The sequence below is a fragment of the Dendrobates tinctorius genome, unplaced genomic scaffold (genome assembly GCF_039654945.1).
Source record: "Dendrobates tinctorius isolate UK_male_01 unplaced genomic scaffold, ASM3965494v1 ptg000049l, whole genome shotgun sequence".
Taxonomy (NCBI): Eukaryota; Metazoa; Chordata; class Amphibia; order Anura; family Dendrobatidae; genus Dendrobates; species Dendrobates tinctorius.
This window is the reverse complement of record NW_027361717.1, coordinates 25,830,423-25,852,895: the sequence shown is the minus strand read 5'-3', so window position 1 is coordinate 25,852,895 and position 22,473 is coordinate 25,830,423. Positions and strand designations below refer to the sequence as shown.

Genomic DNA, 22,473 nt, shown 5'->3' with positions numbered 1-22,473 from the left:
AGAATGTCCGGCTCCATTTCTCGTCGGGCGCTTCCTGCTGAGACTTCCTGCTGTGACGACGAGCGACGCTGGACGCGGGCGGGAGGACGCAGGATCGCTGTGTGTGAATGGTAAGTATCGTGCGCTGCGTCGCTGCTGCATCGCTGTGAGATCTTTCTGTATGAAAGCTCACTAGCGATCATTTAGCGATGCACCAGCGATCCTGACCGGGTCGGATCGCTGGTTGGATCGCTGGTGCATCGCTAAATGTAAAAGGGCCTTAACCCTGCAGTCATGTAATCCTCTATAGTCACTTTTACAACTAGAGCAAAGACAAAATGAGAAGTGCATTCAATGTATGAATGACCCTCAGTAATTGTAAGATGCAAACAAAATTGCGGTCAATGGTGCAAAAGGAACTTTGTATTTGTAAGAATGTACAGTGGCTTATGCAACAGATTGCTAAACAGAAAGGCTCATATCATATTGCAATATCATAAAAAGAAATAAAAAAGTATATAATGCTGCTGTACACATGATGATCAAAAATTACCCACAAAAGGGTGTATAAAATATAACTTACAAAATTGTATAAAACAAACTCAAAAGGATGTGCAAAACCAAAAGGAATCTGTCATGATCCAGACCAGGTTTTTGAGTCCTGTCTTTCCATGTTCTTGGTCTGGTCATTTCAGGGGTTAACTTTTCTCAACCTCAGTCTGGTTTCAGGTTTGTTATTTAGCTCCAAATAATACAAAATCCCAATGGCAGAAAACATACTATCTTATAGTGGTCAGAAAATTACCCAAACCACCAAGTGGCAGTAGCCATAGGAAAACTCCACCAATATTTGTACACATGCAAGAAGAAGGAGTCTATATCCTCAGATAAAATCACAAAATTATTTTATTATTCATTAATCACAAATTTACATCGACGCAGTGATACAATAGTAATATGGCTGAGTGTCAGGAGACCTAGGTGCAACACTGAGCAACAGCACAAGCGCCACCAGGTGGCGAAAGAGTGGTCAGACGAGCTGAGTCAGAAACAGTCAGGATCAGAAGTACCAGAGGTAACAGCAGTAAACGTGGTCAGAAACAAGCCAGAGGGTCAGCAACGGTCGGAAGCAGATACGACAAAGACAGAAGCAGGTCCAAATGCAAGCCAAGTCAAAACCAGGGAGTCAACATACTTACAGGGAAACACTGAGGCAGGACAGACAAAGGGAATAAACAGACATGGGGCAAGTCAGGGATCACAGCTGGACAAATCAGGATATACCAGAGTCAGATACAAACGCCGAAGGCAGAACTATAGCTGGCACTGCCTGCAGGATGCAGCGGAGCTAAATAACAATTTTTGCACACATGCGAGAAGAAGGAGTCTATATCCTCAGATAAAATCACAAAATTATTTTATTATTCATTAAATCACAAATTTACATTGACACAGTGATACAATAGTAATATGACTTAGTGTCAGAAGGAGACCTAGGTGCAGCAAAGAGTGTAGTACTGCAGACAGCAGGGAGGAATGGTATATAAGTTGCCAGTGCAAATAAGTTCAAGAGGCCCAAAAATACAAATTAGCAAAGGTATAGAAATCCCCTAGTGAGGTGTGAATATAAGAATAATCTTTAGCTAATCCGTCATAAGGTCATAACCCCATACTTATTCCTTACCCATGGCTGTCACGAGCACCACACGCTGTGCCCCAACGCACGTTTCGCGTGGGTGTCTTCCGGGGCCTGTTGTGGTGTTCTCTGTCTCATGGTCCTCCTTATATGAGACACCCACAGGTGCCAGGTAAACCGCTATTAGCAGCGCATGTTCTCGGGACGGGAACCAGAAGTAGCGTCATGTCCGGCGCCAGAATGACGGTGTCATGTGGACCCGTCCTGTGTGACACGGCTCGCAGGCCGGTAACTAAAACAACAAGACAAGGGGTAGGGAAACAGTTACAACGGTGGTCCCTGCGATAGGAAAAGGGGACGTGGAGACCTCCTGCACTCCCCTGAGTCAGTGTCCCTACCGCTCCTAACGTTCCCTATGCCGGTTCCGCACCGGGCGCCGATCATGAACCTGTCGCCCTAGCACACCCTACACCTATCCCTTGCTAGGGAGCTGGGTGGCGCAGGCACTGGCCCCACCGCTGTACTAATACACACTAAGGAGAAAACACAAACGGGGAAACACAACTTAGCTTTACTCTGTTGCACTTGCTCCTGGCAACAGAGTCCACCACCAGCATGCAGCTCTCCTCCTGAATTGCTGCCACCAAGCTCAGTCAGAGCTAAGGAAATCCCCTATGACTCATTTCACACCAGGGTCTGTCAGAGCTGCTCTCCAGCTCCTTCCTCCACCAAGGATTGTTGAAATGAACACTATCACCAACACTGATTGCAACACCTGTGACTCTTTTTTAGCAGCCAGCAATCACACCTCTATTATAATCATGTGCACTTAACTAACGAAACTAGAGTGCAATGACGCTCACCACCACCGGGGGAAAACTTAGAACAAACGACACACAGTGCAATAATCCTAATGGCCACCGGGGGCAAAAACACCTCAAGCACAGCTTAGGAAAAAAAAAGGTTACCTGTGCTTTATATCAGTCCTGATCCAGCATGGATCATGACAGATGGTGCGTTCCACAGGGAGCACCCTGATGATGTCAGTGAAACGCACAAATCATTCAGCGGCGCCGGTGGGACGCGTCCATCCAGTCCCGATGGCGGACATGCGCACAAGCGGCAAAAATGATATCACAGCTCTCACCAGGGGAACAATACCTACTAATGTAGATAACGGTCTCTGTTATGAATGAGTCACCGTAGGAGGCAAAAACAGAAATACTAGCTAAGTCCAGAAAACCAGAGAAGTTGGCAGCTATCAGATCGCAGACCCCTGAACCTAACAACAACAACTAGCAGTAGCCGTGGGGGGTTCCTACAGTGCTCTAGACCCCTCGATCACAGCCGGAGAACTACATAGCCTAAAGACAGAAAGGGAAATCTAAACTGCCCCAGAGCAGACCCCAAAGCAATAGGCAGCCCCCAACATATAATGACGGTGAAGCAAAATGAAAAAACACTCACACAGATAGAAAGATAGGCTGAGCAAATGATGGGGCCCAAGCTAACTAAATAGGACAGAATAGAAAAGCTAGTGTCTGCAATCCGCCAAAACCCTCTCAAAAACAAGAGCCAACAGACTGATAGGGAAAAAAGCCCTGAAGACGCTAGGCTTCAAAAAGACTATATCAGTACTCAGGTATTTTCTGAAGACAGAGCAAAAAGGAATTCAGCTCACCCAGCAGGGAAAGGCAGAAATCCAGAAAAACAAGGCAAAACCAAACCAAAACACAAATGCAAAAGGTAGAGCAGAAAACTTAGCTTTTGAGGAGCAGGAATCAGACTGGTCTCCAAGAATCCCTCAGAGTAATCACCCGCAAGGCAGAAGGGCGTCGGCTGCCTTATATCCAGTCAGCAATCCCAGTCACCCAGTCATCATCATTCTGCTCAGGTGCTTTGTAATCAGCTTCACTACCTTCCTTCACCAGAAGAGGGAGTTCATCAGACCTCAATGGTGAAGGGGAAAATGAACTCACAACTGTACCTCCCCCTTGAGGAGGGGTCACCGAACCCTCATCCATGCCACCAGGGCGATCAGGGTGAGCCCGATGAAAGGCACACACCAATCTTTTGGCATGAATATCAGAGGCAGAGACCCAGGAATTATCCTCCTGACCATAACCCTTCCACTTAATCAAATACTGGAGTCTCCGTCTAGCCAGACGGGAATCCAGTATCTTCTCTACCTCATATTCCATGTTACCTTCAACTAATACAGGGTCCGGAGGTGCCACCCCAGGAACAACTGGTTCAACAAACCTCTTCAACAAGGACTTATGAAACACATTATGAATTTTAAATGTGACAGGAAGAGCCAAACGAAAAGAGACCGGATTAATAATCTCCAAAATCTTGTAAGGTCCAATAAATCTAGGCTTAAACGTAGGAGAAGCCACCTTCATAGCGATATTTTTTGATGATAACCAAACCATTTCACCAACCTTAAACTGGGGACCAATGGTCCTATGTCGGTTGGAAAACGGCTGGGCCTTTTCCTGGGAGAGAGATAACTTATCCACCACTTGGTCCCAGATCTGGTGCATTCTCTCCACCACAGTGTCAACACCTGGGCAGGCAGAAGGCTCCACCTGCCCTGAAGAAAATCGAGGATGAAACCCAAAGTTACAAAAAAAAGGTGACATCAAAGTGGCAGAACTAGCTCTATTATTTAAAGCAAATTCGGCCAAGTGCAAAAATGAAACCCAATCATCCTGATCAGCGGAAATAAAACATCTCAAATACGACTCCAAGGTCTGGTTTGTTCTCTCCGTCTGCCCATTGGTCTGAGGGTGAAAAGCAGAGGAGAAGGACAACTGAATTCCCAGCTTGGAACAGAAAGTCCTCCAAAATCTAGACACAAATTGAACTCCTCTGTCAGATACAATGTTCTCAGGAATCCCGTGCAAGCGAACCACCTGTTGCAAAAACAGGGGCACCAACTCAGAGGAAGATGGCAACTTAGGGAGTGGTACAAGATGAACAATCTTAGAGTACCTATCACAAATCACCCAAATAACAGTCATTCTCTGAGAGACAGGCATATCAGAGATGAAATCCATTGAAATATGGGTCCATGGCCTCCTGGGGACCGGCAAAGGCATCAACAACCCACCAGAGCGAGAACAAGGTTTAGACCGGGAGCAAGTCCCACAGGACTGCACAAAATTTCTGACATCACGAGACAAGGCGGGCCACCAAAAAGACCGACTCACCAGATCTCTAGTACCAAAAATACCTGGATGACCAGCCAATGCAGAGCAATGAACTTCAGATATCACTCTCTTCTTCCACTGGTCAGGAACATACAACTTTCCACTGGGACAGCGCTCAGGTTTGGCCTCCTGGAACTCTTCCAGAGCACGTCTCAAATCGGGCGAGATGGCAGAAAGAACTACCCCTTCGCTTAAGATGGTAGCAGGCTTGGTCACCACAGGAGAATCAGCAAAGAAGCTCCTAGAGAGGGCGTCTGCCTTGACATTCTTAGTGCCAGGAAGAAAAGAGACCACAAAATCAAAACGTGTAAAAAACAAGGCCCACCTAGCCTGTCTAGGGTTCAAGCGTTTGGCCGACTCCAGGTAAATCAAATTCTTGTGGTCAGTGAGGACCACGACTTGGTGTTTAGCTCCCTCCAACCAATGTCTCCACTCCTCAAATGCCCATTTCATGGCTAACAGTTCCCGATTCCCCACATCATAGTTACGTTCAGATGGAGAGAACTTTCGGGAAAAGAAAGCACAGGGATTCATTTTAGATGTTACAGGATCCTTTTGGGACAAAACAGCTCCTGCACCAATCTCAGAAGCGTCCACCTCTACCTGGAACAGGAGTGAGACATCAGGTTGCCGCAAAACCAGGGCAGAAGTGACTCTTCGCTTCAGCTCCTGAAAGGAAGAAACAGACTCCGGAGACCAATTCAACACATCAGCACCCTTTTCAGTCAGATCAGTCAATGGCTTGGCAATACTAGAAAATTTTGCTATAAATTTCCGATAAAAATTAGCAAAACCCAAAAACTTCTGGAGGGCCTTCAAAGAAGTGGGCTGAACCCAATCATAAATGGCCTGTACCTTGGCCGGGTCCATTTCAATAGTTGACGGAGACAAAATAAATCCCAAAAATGAAATCCTCTGTACCCAAAAAGGCATTTCAATCCTTTGACATACAGGGAATTCTCCCTCAAGATCCGGAACACAGTCCGAACATGTTCCACATGAGAATCCCAATCCTTGGAGAAGATCAAAATATCATCCAAATAGATAATCAAAAATTTATCCACAAAGTCTCGGAAAATGTCGTTCATGAAGCACTGGAAGACAGAAGAGGCATTAGTGAGCCCAAAAGGCATCACCAGGTACTCAAAATGTCCCTCCGGAGTATTAAACGCCGTCTTCCATTCATCCCCATGCTTAATGCGGATAAGATTATACACCCCCCTGAGGTCAAGCTTGGTAAACCAGCAAGCACCTTTAACTCTGGAGAATAGATCCGAAATCAGGGGTAACGGATACTGATATTAAATAGTAATTTTGTTGAGGGCACGATAATCAATACAAGGCCTTAATGAACCATCCTTTTTGGCCACGAAAAAAAAAACAGCAGCTAAGGGTAAAGAGGATGGTCTAATATGACCCTTCTCCAACGCCTCCTTAATATAGGATCGCATAGCTTCGTGCTCGGGTACAGATAAATTGAAGAGCCGACCCTTAGGAAATTTACACCCCGGGCTCAGTTCAATTGCACAGTCATAACTCCTATGAGGAGGCAAAGATGCAGACTCATTCTCACTAAATACATCATAAAAGTCCGCCAAATAGTCAGGAACATCCTGCAACTGAGGAGAGGTGGAAAAAACCGGAGCCTCACTAAGGGCACACCGACAACCCCAACTCACCACAGACACAGATTTCCAATCCAAAACTGGATTATGAATTTGCAACCAGGGAAACCCCAGAACAATGGTATCATGCAAATTATGCAACACCAAAAATCTGCAATTTTCTTGATGGTCTGGGGCGACCCGCATTACCACCTGGGTCCAAAACTGAGGTTTATTTTTCACCAAAGGAGTAGCATCAATCCCCCTCAAAGGGATAGGCGTCCGCAGAGGTGTCATCGGAAATCCACAACGTTTAGCAAAATCCAAGTCCATTAGATTCAGGGCTGCTCCCGAGTCCACAAAAGCCTTGGCGGAAAATGTGGACAGGGAGCAGATCAGAGTAATTGCCAGAAGAAACTTAGGTTGAACACCACCCACAGAAAACGTGTGTGCAAAACGTTTCTCTCGTTTAGGACAGACAGAAATAATATGTGAGGCATCTCCACAAAAAAAACACAGCTTATTACGCCTTCCGAACTCCTGACGTTGCTCCCTGGACAAAACTCTATCACATTGCATAGGTTCAGACACTTGTTCAACAGGTGGCAACACCTCTCGTGCAGTCCTGCGTTCACGTAAACGCCGATCAACCTGAATGGCTAATGACATAGAATCGTCAAGACCAGAGGGAACAGGAAATCCCACGATAGTATCTTTTACGGCTTCTGACAAACCCTTCCGAAAGAGAGCTGCCAAGGCATTATCATTCCAGGTAGTAAGGACCGCCCACTTTCGGAATTTTTGACAGTACAATTCTGCAGAATCTCGACCCTGGCTTAATGCCAACAGGGTCTTTTCAGCCTGATCAATAACATTAGGTTCGTCATACAACAACCCCAAGGCTTGAAAAAATGCATTCACATTAGTCAGAATAGGATCATCTGATTTCAAAGAAAACGCCCAATCCTGGGGATCACCATGCAGCAAAGAGATGACAATTTTACCCTGCTGCGCGGAGCTCCCTGATGAGTTAGGCTTCAAGGCAAAAAATAATTTACAATTATTTTTGAAATTCAAAAATTTAGACCGATCCCCAAAAAACACATCAGGAGTAGGGATCTTTGGTTCAGCAGCATGTGAATGAGCAAGGTAGGCGGAAATTCCCCGCACTTCCGCAGCGAGCTGCTCCACACGATCAGACAATTGCTTTATCTCCATTGAGAGAAAAAAAAATTCCCCCTACGGCCTCAGAGATATAGAGGAAGAAATATACACACTTTTTTTTTCTTTTTTACAATTCTTTCCTGCTATTGAGTACCCTATGATCTGCGGTATGGCAGGTGATTCTGTTATGAATGAGTCACCGTAGGAGGCAAAAACAGAAATACTAGCTAAGTCCAGAAAACCAGAGAAGTTGGCAGCTATCGGATTGCAGACCCCTGAACCTAACAACAACAACAACTAGCAGTAGCCGTGGGGGGTTCCTACGGTGCCCTAGACCCCTCGATCACAGCCGGAGAACTACATAGCCTAAAGACAGAAAGGGAAATCTAAACTGCCCCAGAGCAGACTCCAAAGCAATAGGCAGCCCCCAACATATAATGACGTTGAAGCAAGATGAAAAAACACTCACACAGATAGAAAGATAGGCTGAGCAAATGATGGGGCCCATGCTAACTAAATAGGACAGAATAGAAAAGCTGCTGTCTGCAATCCGCCAAAACCCTCTCAAAAACAAGAGCCAACAGACTGATAGGAAAAAAGCCCTGAAGACGCTAGGCTTCAAAAAGACTATATCAGTACTCAGGTATTTTCTGAAGACAGAGCAAAAAGGAATTCAGCTCACCCAGCAGGGAAAGGCAGAAATCCAGAAAAACAAGGCAAAACAAAACCAAAACACAAATGCAAAAGGTAGAGCAGAAAACTTAGCTTTTGAGGAGCAGGAATCAGACTGGTCTCCAAGAATCCCTCAGAGTAATCACCCGCAAGGCAGAAGGGCGTCGGCTGCCTTATATCTAGTCAGCAATCCCAGTCACCCAGTCATCATCATTCTGCTCAGGTGCTTTGTAATCAGCCTCACTACCTTCCTTCACCAGAAGAGGGAGTTCATCAGACCTCAATGGTGAAGGGGAAAATGAACTCAGAACAGGTCTCCTAAATTGGTCCAATATATTTATTTCTTTTTTCTGTCATGCATAACAGGAGCAACCCACAATACTACTGCTTAAGGGGGATTATTTTGCCCATTTTTAAATGACCCTATACATAGTATGCGTATTAACCCTTCCCGTATACAATTATAAAGTGGGGCGCAGTGTGTGGTGCTCGTGACAGCCATGGGTAAGGAATAAGTATGGGGTTATGACCTTATGACGGATTAGCTAAGGATTATTCTTATATTCACACCTCACTAGGGGATTTCTATACCTTTGCTAATTTGCATTTTTAGGCCTCTTGAACATATTTGCACTAGCAACTTATATACCATTCCTCCCTGCTGTCTGCAGTACTGCACTCTTTGTTGCACCTAGGTCTCCTTCTGACACTAAGCACACTAAGCCATATTACTATTGTATCACTATGTCGATGTAAATTTGTGATTTAATGAATAATAAAATAATTTTGTGATTTTATCTGAGGATATAGACTCCTTCTTCTCGCATGTGTGCAAAAATTGTTATTTAGCTCCGCTGCATCCTGCAGGCAGTGCCAGCTATAGTTCTGCCTTCGGCGTTTGTATCTGATTCTGGTATATCCTGATTTGTCCAGCTGTGATCCCTGACTTGCCCCATGTCTGTTTATTCCCTTTGTCTGTCCTGCCTCAGTGTTTCCCTGTAAGTATGTTGACTCCCTGGTTTTGACTTGGCTTGCATTCGGACCTGCTTCTGTCTTTGTCGTATCTGCTTCCGACCATTGCTGACCCTCTGGCTTGTTTCTGACCACGTTTACTGCTGCTACCTCTGGTACTTCTGATCCTGACTGTTTCTGACTCAGCTCGTCTGACCACTCTTTCGCCACCTGGTGGCGCTTGTGCTGCTGCTCAGTGTTGCTACGCTGTGTGTGCAGCCTCTCTTTCCTCACCAGCACTCCTGGTGGAGGTTGCGCTACACTGCACTGCAGTAGCATGATATTATAGCTGACCTATACATTTAAAGGGGATTTTGCTTTTTTTTTCTCTGATCATGGATCCGCTTTGTAAGGCCACTTTCACACTTCAGGCTTTTCGCCGGCATGGTGCGGCGAAAAACCGGACTGCCGGATCTGGCGCCTATTATGACCAGATCCGGCTTTTTCCTCATGCTGTATCATTGCTGCCGCATTGCGCCGGATGGCAATGCGACGCGTCCGTTTTTTTCCAGATCCGGAGAAAATAGCCGGTCCGGCGTCTGGTAAAAAGGTTGCATGCAACGTTTTTCTCCCAACGCCGGACCTGTTTTTCGCACTGCGCATGCACGGAAAGCTTCTCTGCCAGGAATATATCCGGCAGAAAGAAGGATCCGGTGTCTGCATTTGCGGCCGGATCCGGTAGTCCAGTTTTTCGCCGCATCGTGTCGGGACAAAAAGCCTGTTTGTGAAAGCGGCCTAACTTGGTAGATCAGGTGTCCAATCTGACCCAAATGATGCAGGATTTCTTTCTCTCACAACCAACTCCAGCGGGAGCTTACTCAGACTGTTAAATCTTTTCAGGGTTCCATGACTAAATCAGCTGTTAGGCTATCTAACCCCATTGATGTGTCCTTAAACTCTCCTGAACCTATGGTCAGGCTGCCTGATACTTTCTCTGGAAAGGAGTGGTTTCTTGCATTCAGAGAAAGTTGTAAGCTATTTTTTTTACCTTTAGACCCAGGTCCTCTGGAGTCAATGGGTGGGGATAATTACTTCATTACTACGTGAGGGGCATCTGACATGTGCTTTATCTTTACCTGCTTCCGCCCCTGAACATACGTCTGTGGACAGTTTCTTTGAGACTTTAGGACTGATTTATGATAAACCAGACCTGGTCAGGGTAGCAGAGGACATGATAATGGGTCTCTCCCAAAGTAAACTCACTGCTGAACGGTATTGTTCTGAGTTTAGACAATGGTCTACTGAGGTGTCTTAGGATGACTCTGCTTTGAGATGCCTGTTCAGGAGAAGACTTTCTGATCATCTCAAGGATGCACTGGCCCTCCATCCGCCACCCAGTTCCCTGGAGGAGGCCATGATCCAGGCCATTCGTATGGACTGGAGGTTACGGCAGAGAGGAATTATCCAGCATGATATTCCTGTATTGCCTGCCAAGTCTGAGGTGATGCCATTCATGGAGATTATGGAGGTTGGTGCCACCAACTTCAAGGAGAAAGAGAGGAAGTGACAACATGATGGGAAATTATGATTTTATTGTGGAGATCCAGGACATTGGAAGAAGGACTACCCCTCTTGTCCATCGAGTAACAAGCTGCTGAGTCTGGGTGATTGTCGAGGAGATCCCCCCCAGCTCTCAGGTACCATTTTAATAATTTTGAAAAGTTTTGTTAGAGGTGAAACTGTGTTATGGAGGTGGTTTCACATCCACTTCAACTTTGTGGACTGTGGATCTTCCATGAACTTCATTGACTCTAGTCTGGTGTCCAAGTTAAAGTTAGGGGCACTTAGGCTAGAGACTCCCATCCATATAATTGCCATTGATAAGACACCGTTGGCTCAAAATGTTATTAAGTTTGTCTCTGAGGAGTTCCGCCTCAAGGTGGGTTCCTTGCACCTGGAACAAATTTCATGTTATGAATAATCTTCCTACGGAACTGGAGTTGGGGTTCTTCTGGTTATAGAGGCATAATCCTGTTATAGACTGGGAATCTTGTGATATTGTTAAATGGGGTCCTAATTGTTCCCTTGTTTGTCTTTCTGCTGTTTTTGCGTCTGCCATTAGTCAGGAAGGTATTCCGGAGTACCTGAAGGACTTTGGGGACGTGTTCTCCAAAAAAGAGGCTGAGGTCTTGCCACCACATCGTTTTTATGATTGTAACATTGACATTATTCCTGGTTCTAAATTGCCCAAAGCCTGTTTGTACAATCTTTCTGGCCCGGAACTTACCGCTATGAAAATCTATATCTCTAATAGTCTATGCAAAGGTCACATCCATCCCTCTGTCTCACCTGTGGCTGCTGGATTATTTTTTGTCAAGAAAAAAGATGGTGGTTTATGCCCGTGCCTCGTTTTTCGCGAACTAAATAAAATTACGGTGAGAAATACCTACCCTCTCCTACTCTTCCTATTCTGTATAACCAATTGTCAGGGGCTAAGTGGTTTTCCAAACTTGATCTCAGGGGAGCATACAACCTTATCTGCTTTTGGGAAGGGGATGAGTGGAAAATGGCATTTCTCACCTCCGAGAGTCTGTTTGAAAATTTGGTCAAGCCCTTCGGTCTCACGAACATGCCCGCGGTGCTTCAGAACTTCATGAATGATGGTTTTTCTGATTTTATCGGGCGCTTCATGGTTTTATACCTGGATGATATCCTTGTTTTCTCGCCTGACAAGGAATCCCACATTGGTCATTTACGTGCTGTTCTTCATAGGTTACGGGGAAGTTCTCTGCTTGCTAAACCCAAGAAATGTTTGTTTTGTGTCCAGGAGCTTTCCTTTCTGGGGATCATCCTTTCTGCTAACGGGTTTGGATGGATCCCGGAAAGGTTCAGGCCATTGTTGACTGGGTGCAAGGGTCTGCAGCGCTTTCTGGGTTTCACCAATTATTATTGAAAATTCATCAAGGGGTTTTCTCAGGTGGTCAAGCCACTCACCAATCTCACTCACAAGGGGGCTGATCGCAAAGTATGGTCACCCTTGGCGGTTGAAGCATTTACTACATTAAAGAAGTGTTTTATGTCTGCTCCTGTATTGGTTCAGCCCAATCCATCAGAACCATTCATTGTAGAGGTGAACGCATCGGAGGTGGGAGTGGGGGCGGTGCTGTCTCAGGGACCCGTTACTTTGACCAATTGAAGTCCATGTACCTTTTTGTCCAGGAAGTTTTCTTCTGCAGAGAGGAACTATGATGACCAGGAGTTATTGGCCATAAAACTGGCTTTTGAAGAATGGAGGCATTTTTTGGAGCGGGCGGTTCATCGGATCACGGTGATTACGGACCACAAGAACTTGTCTTACATTGAATCTGTCAAGCGCTTAACTCCTAGACAGGCTAGATGGTCGCTTTTTTTCCCTCGTTTTCATTTTTCTATCACATTTTAGCCTGTTTCCAAGACTGTCAAGGCGGATGCCTTATCTCACACTTTTGATTCAATATCACCCCCCCCGAACCTCCTTCCTCCATTCTTCAGCACAGGATGGTTGTTGCTGGTGTATCCTCTTAATTGGAGCATGAAATTTGGGAGGCTCAGTCTCTTGCTCCTCCATCTTTGACTGATAATAAGCTCTTTGTCCCGGTTTAGTACCGGTTGAGGATTCTCCGGGAGTTCCACGATTCTGCTCCCAGTGGGCACCCGGCGATCTCGGCCACCTGGAAAGTCATTGCTAGGCTGTTTTGGTGGTCCTCCATGACCTCTGATGTTGCTAGGTTTGTGTCTGCTTGTGATACCTGTGCCCTTGCCAATGACTCCCATAACCGGACGGCTGGGGAATTGGTGCCATTGCCAATTCCGGATAGACCTTGGACTCATTTGTCCATGAATTTTATCACTGATCTCCATCCTTCCAATGGCAAAACTGTGGTTGACAGATTCAGTAAACAGGTGCATTTTGTACCTTTGACAGGATTGCCTAATGCAGAAACACTATATAATGTAAATTGTTTATTGAGCACGTTGTACGGCTGAATGGCGTGCCTTTGAGTGTGGTTTCTGATAGAAGGGTACAATTTGTGTCCAAATTTTGGAGGGCTTTTTGTAAAACATAGTAACATAGTAGCATAGTTTTGAAGGCTGAAGGAAGACCTTATGTCCATCTTGTTCAGCCTATTTTTAGTGCAGCTGTTCTGCATTGTTGATCCTGGGGAAGGAAAAAAACCCACAGAGTAGAAGCCAATTTTCTCCATAGAGAAAAAAATTCCTTCCCCTAAGCTGGGTCAACCATCTACCTATAATATTCTGTTATTCGTAGCCTTCTATACTGTTACTCACAAGAAAAGCATCCATTCCTTTCTTAAATTCACTCAGTGAGTTGGCCATCACCACTTCCTCAGGAAGAGAATTCCAGAGCCTCACTGCTCTTACCGTGAAGAACGAAGAGAATGCCCCCTTGTTCTTGTCACAGTCCTTGGTACAAACAGTTCATTGGAGTGATCTCTGTATTGCCCTCTGATATACTTGTACATATATATTAGGTCTCCCCTAAGTCTTATCTTTTCTAGGGTAAATAGACCTAATTTTGATAACCTTTCTGGGTATTGTAGTGAACCAACTCCATTTATCATTTTAGTAGCCCACCTTTGAACCCTTTCAAGTTCAGTAATGTCTTTCTTGAGCACCGGCGTCCAAAATTGCACACAATACTCCAAGTGTGGTCTGACGAGTGATTTGTACAGAGGGAGAATTATGTTTTCATCTCGTGTCCCCAGACCTCTTCTAATGCATCCCATGACCCTATTTGCTTTGGTGGCAGCTGCCTGACACAGGGATCTTAGTCAATAAGAAGCTAAATTGGAGTGCCCAAAGTCTTTTTCCATGTCTGATTTCCCCAGCAGTTTCCCATTTAGTAAGTAATTGTAGCATCTGTTTCTCCTTCCCATGTGCATAGCCTTACACTTATCTGTGTTAAACTTCATTTGCCATTTTTCAGCCCAATTCTCCAATTTACTCAAATCTGTAGTTGCAAACTGTCCTCCTTTGTGTTAACTACCTTACATAGTTTTGTATCATCTGCAAATACTGATATTTTACTGTGTAAGCCATCCACTAGATCATTAATAAATATATTAAATAGTAGGGGGCCCAATACAGAACCCTGTGGTACCCCACTAGTAACCCTGGCCCAATCTGAGTATGCACCATTAATAACCACTCTTTGTTTTCTATCACTAAGCCAGCTACCTACCCATCTACACACATTTTCCCCTAGCCCAAGCTTTCTCATCTTACTTACCAATCTTTTATGTGGGACAGTGTCAAATGCTTTAGAGAAGTCGAGATAAATGACATCCAATGATTCTCCTTGGTCCATTTGAGAGCTTACATCCTCATAGAAGCTGATCAGGTTAGTTTGACAGGAGCGATCCTTCATAAATCCATGTTGATATGGAGTTAAACATTTATTAAAATTGAGATATTCCACAATGGTATCCATTAGAAACCCTTCAAAAATTTTACCCACAACAGATGTTAAGCTTACCGGCCTATAGTTTCCAGGTTCCCTTTTACACCCCTTTTTGAATATTGGTACCACATTTGCTTGCCGCTAATCAAAAGGAAAAGACCCTGTTTCTATAGAGTCTTTAAATATAAGGAATAGAGGCCTGTCTATCACATTACTTAACTCCCTTAATACCCGAGGGTGAATGCCATCAGGGCCTGGTGATTTGTCAATTTTAATCTTACTAAGGTGGTTCTGCGCTTCTTCCTGGCTTAGGCAGGTAATACTTAATGGGCAATTTACATTATCACTCTGCATTTCCCCTGGCAAATCCTTTTCCTGTGTGAACACTGTTGAGAAAAAAGTATTTAAAACATTTGCTTTTCCCACATCGCTCTCTATGATTTCACCCTCATTGTTCTTTAAAGGGCCGACACCATCAATTTTAATCATTTTACTGTTTATATAATTAAAGAATAGTTTGGGGTTTGTTTTACTTTCCTTAGCAATGAGTCTCTCAGTTTCCACTTTTGCTAAATGTATTTGTTTTTTTACACATTTTATTTTTTTCTCTATAACTTTTGAGGCTATGTGCACGCGTAGTTTTTTGCCTCTGCGGATTTTGTATTGAAAACCGCAGATAAGGTTTATCTGCGGTTTTGCTTGCAGTTTTACACCTCATAATGGCGGTTTTACACCTCATAATGGATGAGGTGTAAAACTGCAGCGTTTCTGCACCAAACAATTGACATGTTGCGGTTTGTAAACCGCAGCAAAACCGCATGGAAAAATCCGCAGCATGTGCACTGCGTTTTTTTATTTCCATAGGAAATAAAGGTACTGCACAACGCAGCAAAATCTGCTGCGGACCCGCAGGTGCAGAAACGCTGCGGAACCGCAGCAGAATCCGCACCGTGTGCACATACCCTTAATGCTTCCTCATTGCCTTCTTGTTTTAGCTTCTTAAATGCCTTGTTCTTGTTATTTATTGCCCTTTTTATACCCTTATTTAGCCACATTGGTGTTCTCCTGTTCCTAGCCCTTTTATTTCTGTACGGTATGGCTAGCTCGCAGTGTGTGTGTAAAACTGATATGAATATTTCCCATTTATTTTCTGTGCTCCTATTTTTGAGGACATTGTCCCAATCAATTCGGCGAAGGTCCTCTCTAAGCTGATCAAACTTTGCTTTCCTGAAATTCAGTGTTTTTGTAACCCCCTTCCAGGGCACCTTACTGAAGGACAAGTGGAATTGTTCAGACGCAGTCACTTGAACAAATTTTACAGTGTTTTGATACGGCTCAGTAGGATGATTGATGTTCCTCGTTGCCCGTGGCTGAGTTTGCATTTAACAATCGGATTAACCAGTCCACTGGCACCTCTCCGTTCTTCTGTAACTATGGTTTTAACCCCCATTCTGGCAAGTTTTTTAAACTGAATTCAGGATGTCCAGGAGCTGATACAGCAATTCAATGGTTGGGGGAGGTGTGGAGGGAGGTCCAGAAGAGCATTGGGGAGGCTCAGGGCAAACATAAACATTTTTCTGATAAGCGACGGTCTGTAGGACCTAGGTTCCTGGTGGGAGACAAAATCTGGTTGTCTATCAAGAACATTCATCTAAAAGTTCCTTCTACTAAACTCGGTCCGAGGTTCATTGGTCCTTGCGAGATCATTGAGGTGGTCAGTCCAGTTGGCTTTCGCTTACGCCTTCCTCTGTCGCTTCGGATCCCCAATGTGTTCCATAAGTCCCTTCTTAAGTCATTTGTGCCATACTCTGCTGGGTCCCCATCCCCTCCGCCTCCTGTCTCTGTGGATGGTCAGACTAAGTATGAAGTGGAATGGATTGTGGATTCTCGCATGGTCCGCAGTTCACTTCAGTATTTTGTCCATTGGAGGGGTTACGGTCTTGAGGATCTATCTTGGGTCCCGGCACGATCTGTCCACGGTGACCGATTGATTCGTGCATTTCATACACATTATCTTGGGAAGCCTGGGGGTCCGGTGGCCCCCCTTGAGAGGAAGGTACTGTCATAATCCAGACCAGGTTTTTGAGTCCTGTCTTTCCATGTTCCCAGTCTGGTCATTTCAGGGGTTAACTTTTCTCAGCCTCAGTCTGGTTTCAGGTTTGCTATTTAGCTCCACTGCATCCTGCAGGCTGTGTCAGCTATAGTTCTGCCTTCGACATGTATATCCTGATTTGTCCTGTTGTGATCCCTGACTTCCCTGTGTCTGTTTATTCTCTCTGTCTGTTGTAACTCAGTATTTCCCTGTCAAGTGTGTTGACTCCATGGTTTTGACTTTGCTTCTGTCTTTTGTCTTTGTCGTATCTGCTTCCGACCGTTGCTGACCCTCTGGCTTGTTTCTGACCACATTTACTGCTGTGACCTCTGGTACTTCTGCTCCTGTTTCTGACTCAGCTCATCTGACCGCTCTTTCACCACCTGGTGGCGCTTGTGCTGCTGCTCAGTGTTGCTACGCTGTGTGTGCAGCCTCTCTTCCCTCACCAGCACCCCCTGGTGGAGGTTGCACTACAATGCACTGCAGTAGCATGACAGAATCAAAAGGCAAAAGGACAGCTATAATCAAGACATAGTGTAAGTAATATAATAAAATGTAATGTTTCTTTAATAAAATAGTGGTGCCTCTTATAGTCAGATTTTTCTGTAGCTTACCAGGGGTGGTGGGGGGAGGGTGGCTGCAGTGGAGCGGAGTCGCTGCTGCAGGAAGCTGGAGGCGGTGACAGGAGTGGGGCAATGCTGGCAGTCACGGGTTTGGAGATACGGTGTGCCACGAGCTTTAAAAAATTGTCAGCGGAGTCCACTTCCTATTGTTTTCACTGCGGTGGACTTCGGGAAAATGGCTACTGGAGGTGGCGCATGCGGAAATTGAGATCTCGGCTCGGTAGCCTAGATTTCATTAGGAAGTGGATTCCACTGACTTTTTCTTAAAGACTGGGGCCTGATGCAGCCTGGAACCACCAAACATCCTCTCCACCCAGCCAGGATCCCTCAGCATCACCCTAATTCGGCCGCCATAAGCTTCCTGCAGCAGCGACTCGGCCTCCTTGGGCCCCAGCTCCACCACAGCCGCCCCTTCTCCCTACGCTAACTTACATTCGGATTATAAGATGCACCCCCCTTTTGCCCCCAAATTTGGTGAGAAAAAAGTGCGTGTTATAATCAGACAAATACGCTATATCTAGGTATCAGAGATATAGAAAACTGAATATGTGCCGAATATCAGTAAAATGCCTGTGCACCGAGTACATAAGTAAACCCTAAATCTAGGTGCATTATAAATGTAGACAGTACATAGGTGCTTAATATGATGCTGCTACTAAAGTCCCTGTGCACCAAGCACCTGTAAGCCCCATATAGAGGTGCATACCTATGGTAAAGTGAATGTGCAAGCTAGACCACCCCTTAATACTTTTTGGCAAATGTCATTAATTTAATTATGTCAGATGCTTTTTTTACAGTGCTTGACACCTGTGTATCTGCATTTTATGACAGAGGTCTATCTTTCCCATTTACTTTACAATAGGTATGCACCTCGTATGGGACTTACATGTGCTTAGTGCACATGCACTTTAGTAGCAGCATCACATTAAGCACATATGTACTTTCTATATTTATAATGCACCCAGATTTAGGGTTTACATATGTAGTTTATTGATATTGGGCGCATGTGCATTTTTTTAAACCTCTGATCTTGGATATACATTATATTATATTACTTCTGCTATGTCTTGATTACAGCTGTCCTTTTGCCTTTTTGTTTCCTTTTGGTTTTGCACATTCTTTTGAGTTTCTGTCATACAATTTTGTACATTATATTTTATACACCCTTTTGTTGGTAATTTTTGAACATCATGTGTACATCAGCATTATATACTATTATTATTTGCTTTTATGATATGTGCCTATCTGTTTAGCAATCTGTTGCATAAATCAGTGCACATTCTAGTCATGAGCCTTGTATAACCCCGCCATTCCACTGACTGACAGCTTTCTGCTTACAGCAGCTGACAGCTGCCAGTCAGTGGTGAGGGCGGAATTATACGAAGCTCAGCAATCAGACAACTGCTGGATCTCTAGCAGATAAAACAAGCAGCCCTGTCAGTGAATGGCTGGAATCTTGGTCTCTGCCCCTATAAATTTGCTGCTCTCAGATGGGGTAGAAAAACTTGATAACATATTCTGTATAAATAATATCCACATTCCAAATATGCAATGAATGGCATATAAAAGGCAATAAAGGGTGAAAGTTTATTATATAGGGGGCTTTTGAAATTATATGTCTATCTATCTATCTATCTATCTATCTATCTCTGTATATAAAATTGCTTTATTAGAAATCTAGCTTTAAATAACATAGAAAATGACAGTATGTAAAAGATGATGTTAAAAACGTATTGCACACAGATGTCATACAGACGCTAGGTGAGGAAAATCGCACTGTAATCGCATGACACTTGTCCGACTTTTCTGGGTCAACATTGGGGGGGCGATTTTTTTGTTTATACAGTGGGTACGGAAAGTATTCAGATCCCTTTCAATTTTTCCCTCTTTGTTTCATTGCAGCCATTTGGTAAATTCAAAAAAGTTCATTTTTTCTCATTACTGTACACTCTGCACCCCATCATGACTGAAAAAAAACAGAAATGTAGAAATTTTTGCAAATTTATTAAAAAAGAAAAACTGAAATATCACATGGTCATAAGTATTCAGACCCTTTGCTCAGTATTGAGTAGAAGCAGCCTTTTGAGCTAGTACAGCCATGAGTCTTCTTGGGAATGATGCAACAAGTTTTTCACACCTGGATTTGGGGATTCTCTGACATTCTTAATTTCAGATCCTCTCCAGTTCCATCAGGTTGGATGGTGAACATTGGTGGACAGCCATTTTCAGGTCTCTCCAAAGCTTTTTTGAACGACACCATTGGTTTTAACATATTGTGTACTGTAAACTGGAAAAAAATTCCAAATGTGGTGAAATTGCAAAAAAGTGCAATTCAACAGCTTTTTTTTAATGTTCACTAAATGCTAAAACTAACCTGCCATTATGATTCTCCAGGTCATTGCGAGTTCACAGACAACAAACATGTATAGGTTCTTTTTATTTAAGTGGTGAAAAAAAAATCCAAAATTTGCTAAACAGAAAAAAATGGCACCATTTTCCGATACCCGTAGCGTCTCCATTTTTTGTGATCTAGGTCTGAGTGAAGGTTTATTTTTTGGGCGCCAAGCTCAGGTTTTTAATTGTAGATTTTGGTGTAGATATGATCTTTTGATCGCTCATTATTGTATTTTATTGCGATGTGGCGGCGACCAAAAAACGTAATTCTGCCGTTTTTAATATTTTTCTCTTTACGCCGTTTAGCGATTGGGTTAATTCTTTTTTATATTGATAAATTGGGCAATTCTAAACACAACAATACCAAATATGTGTATATGTTTGATTTCTTCTTGTTTTATTTTGAATGGGCGAAAAGGAGGTGATTTAAACTTTTTATTTTTTTTAAATATTTTTTAAAACAATTTTGTTTACTTTTTTACTTTTTTCATGCTTCACGGTGCTCATAGCAATCTGGCAATGACAATCATAGAGGTCTGTTGCAGACCTCAGGTTGTCATGCTGACGCATCGGTGACCTGCTATCATGTGAGTCACCGATGGGCGGGATTAGTGACGCGCGAGTTAAATGACGCTGTCAGAGATTGACAGCAGGATTTAACTAGTTAACAGCTGCGAATGAATCGCGACTATACCCGCGGCTGTTGCGGGCACATGTCGGCTGTATAGATCAGCTGTAATGTACCCGGAAAGGTGCAGACTCAGTGCCGGAGCCCTCACCAAACAGGGGGAGTTCATCATTGGCTTACTATTACGCCACATGTTGGAAAAGGGTTAAATAAAAAAAATCTTTTGCAAGTTTGGTATCTGCATTATTGTACTCACCTGAGGAATCATGTTTCCATGTCAGTTTTACCTTATAGGGAAAATGGTGAACAAATAAACCCATAAAATTGTGAAATTACAATTTTTTTTTGCAATTTCAATACACATCAACGCACTTTCTGCTTTCCAGTGTATCTCATTATAAGATGAATGATGTAATTTAAAAGTACAACTTGGCCCACAAAAAAACAAGCCCTCATATGGTTTTGTGGGTGGGAAATAAAAAAGATATGGCTCTTGGAAGAAGAGGTGGAAAAAAATGAAATGGAGAAAACGGAAAATAGTCCAGAGGTAAAGGCACAAATGAAAAGATTAATATAGCTCAAACAAAAAAATGGTGCAAAAGAAATAATGAATTATGTATAACCACAGTACATGGAAAAAGGAAGTCATGACACCTCACACTGCTTCACTGCATCATGGTGCTTTACTGTAACACCAAATAGGTGAGTATGAGGTGCGTTCCTTAAAGGGAATCACAAGGTTTTTGTCACCTAATATCAGGATCCTGTCAGCGCCGGCGGACTGCCGCAGCTGAACAGGGTAACTCACCCAGACTACGGGAGGACCCGGGTTCCGATACTGCAGGGAAAGTTCAGATAACAGGTCCTGTGACACTGAAAGTAGGTTAGCAGTACATGGACCTACGATCATGTGACCACAGGGGGCGTGGCTTAACGCCCTGCTACAGGAAATGGCTATAGGGTTCTATTACAGGAATCCTGGAGTAAAGGCTAGGGAAACTCAAGTCAGACAAGCGGGGGTCATACACGGGGAGGGCGGTGCGGTACCAGAGAGACAAGCAGAGAATAGTCAAGATGTAAGCAATGAATCATACACAGAGATAGCAACGTGGTACAAGGGAGGCAGTCAGAGAGTAGTCAGGTCCAAGGCAAAAGAGTCATACACGGGAATAGCAGAGCAGTACAAAAGGAACAGGCAGAACTCGTAACAGGGACAGAACCGGATCAAAGCCAAGCAAGCATAAAGATTCACAGTCACAAAGCACACCAGGGTCACACACACTCGGCCAAGGGTCTGAGTATAAGCGAGGAGGAATGAGCCCACAATGAGGCTATAAAAAGCCTCCCAGAATCTCAGAGTGAGGCCGTCCACATTAACCCCTGAACTACCTAATCCCACAAGCTGAGCAAACCATGACACCTAATCTACTAACTACATAAAGATATAACCATGAAGGGTTCTTTGGAAGTAGAACACAGCAATGGTGATAACGGGCAGCCTTACTTTACGGAGTTTTTTTTCAGTAAGCGCAAATAACACGGTAAGGCCTCTTTCACACTTCAGTCTTTTGACATCAGTCGAAATCCGCCCTTTTTTGAAAAAAACGTATCTGTCAGTTTTTTTAGCGGAATCCGTTTTTTTCTCATAGACTTGCATTAGCAACGAATTGCGATGGATGGCCATCCGTTTCATCCATCATTTGACGGATCCATCGGAATTTCAGCGTCCGTCGTCTGCATATAAAAGACATAGTAACGTTTTTTGTCTGCGTCGAAAAGACGGACGTTGACGGATCCGTTGCCATCCGTCGTCTGCTAGAATGGATGCCTATGGGCGGCGGATCTGTCGCCATCCGTCACATGACGGAATCCAGTGAAAACCGAGCATGCCCGGAAGAACTTCTATTCATTGAATTTAACCCCAAAAGCCATTCTAGCACAGAAAATCTCTCTCTATCTAGCTATCTATCTCTCTCCAGAATTCTGTTCCTTTAAATTTCATACAATGGCTGCTGCGACGGATTCGTCAAGTAAACGGATCCAGTGCATCAGTT

At 44.1% G+C, this 22,473-nt stretch overlaps 1 protein-coding gene across 1 annotated transcript in view; it reads left to right on the top strand.

Moving 5' to 3' along the window:
- The window catches only part of LOC141091158 (saxiphilin-like), a 244,216-nt gene that overhangs the window by 93,720 nt on the left and 128,023 nt on the right, over positions 1-22,473 (top strand). The gene's annotated exons all lie outside the window — the stretch shown is intronic.